Source organism: Chrysochloris asiatica, unplaced genomic scaffold, assembly GCF_000296735.1.
Source record: "Chrysochloris asiatica unplaced genomic scaffold, ChrAsi1.0 scaffold00044, whole genome shotgun sequence".
Lineage (NCBI taxonomy): Eukaryota > Metazoa > Chordata > Mammalia > Afrosoricida > Chrysochloridae > Chrysochloris > Chrysochloris asiatica.
In genome coordinates, this window is record NW_006408562.1 from 689,576 (window position 1) to 691,592 (window position 2,017).

Here is a 2,017-nt window from a genome sequence, read left to right on the forward strand (position 1 = left end):
ACACTGTTAATAAGCTCCCTTGGGTTGATAGTTTTAAACAGATCTTGTAGGACTGGGGAATGGTTAGAGTTGATTGATTAGGAGAAGTAAGGAATATTTTAATTGTGAGAAATGTTTCTAGGGTAAGTATGAGAACATTTTTCATGTTTTTTCTTGGACTGTGGGGCTATTTTGGCCTATGAGTCACGATCTGAAAAGCTCCATCAACTAGTTTTTCAGAATTGATTGCCCCCAGGTGTTATTTTTATTCAACATGTGTAGGCACCTCCTAAAATGATCTCACCAATGGTGCAATCCTATGCTTTGCAAAGCGCTTATCCTTTCTAACTTTTGTCTGCTATATGAATTTTTATTTTTAATATCCTCTTGAATATATCAATGAAAGACTTCAACACAATTCTTTGCACTGTTTAATAACACATTCAGTGGAAGGTCTTTAAGCTGTATGCCCTTTGCCTATAACTTCATTTTATCCGATTACTGATATGATCTTTCTTGGTTTCCAGGTCATTATAAACTTTATTAAAGAAAATAGTGAGTAGTCTAGTGTCCCTTTACAACATATTTCTAACTTTTAAAATAACTATTCTAAAATATTCTTCAATGTTTTTTTTCACGTGGATCATACCATTTCTGACCATCTAGTACTGATAGATATAGGTTTCTTCAGAATTTTCACATTCCTTTCTCAACTCAAATTAGAATTTGAAAGGATGATGTGCAAGCCATCAACCCCTCTGGATGCTGGGCAATTAACTTCTGAATTTAAGTGAAGGTGTTTTCTTTGATCCTTATGAAACATCACCAGTTTTGGGGAAGTGATTATGTAATCGGCATTCTACAGCCAGTACTTAGATTCTCATCATCTACAGCTTTGATCTTACACTCTCAGCTAACATTGACTTAAAGAGATTAGAAGAGAACCAAGTATTCGGTCTCTTCTGTCTTTCATAAATTAATCCACCTCCTCTGTGGATTTCTCCAAGATTCAATTAATTTACCTATTTGGAGTCCTGGTGTGGTGCTGTGGGTTAATGCACAGGACTGCAAAGTCAGTTTGAACTGCAAGGTCAGTGGTTCAAGCTCACCAGCCACTCCTCAGAAACTCTATACAGGACCATTATGTGTCGGAACCGACTTGGCACTTAACAACAACAACAATCTCTAAGTGTAAGTAGTGTTGATTATGCTTTACATATTTGATTTTAACAAAAAGTTGTATTTTTGTAATGAGGAGCAACAAGATGATTTACTAATGCCATCTGGTGGCAGACTTTTAAATAAATGAAGTGAAAAATAATTCCAGAGTTGTTGCTAATGCTCTATGATATCATTATATTTGGATTGGGTTGTACATGTGTATAATTTTCTCATTTTTTAAGATACAATCCTTTCTTAGAAACCAAGATGAAAACAATGATGAAGAAGGTATATATTTGGGGATAGAATTATCAATTAATTCTTGATTAATTAACACTTGAGGGTCGCTATGAGTCAGAACTGACTTGACAGCACTTAACATTATCAATCCTACTTTACGTAAGGTCTCCAGTCATGTGACAAAGTTTCTGGGTCTTTTTGGATCCATTTTATATGGGGTCCACCACCTGTCTACCAGTTTGTTGTGCTGTGGTAGCTTCGGTGTTGCTGTGATGCTACAAGCTATGCTATTGGTATTTCAAATACCAGCAAGGTTACCCATGGTGGACAGGTTTCAGCAGAGTCTCTGAACTAAGAGAAAGATCAGGTCATCTACTGTAGAAAATTAGCCCATGAAGGTGCTATGGAACACAAGAGCACGTTGTTTAACTAGTTTGCATTGGACACTTCATCAGGAGAAATTAGCTGTGAGAGGAGGAGGTGTGTTTGGTAAAGTAGAAGGCCATCTCAGTGAGATGGAATTTCAGAGAAGTTGTTGTTGTGGTTATGTGCCGTGGAGTTGGTTCTGACTCATAGTGACCAAGCAATACTAGGGTTTCCGAGGCTGTAAATCTTTACGGGAGCAGAAAGCCTCATC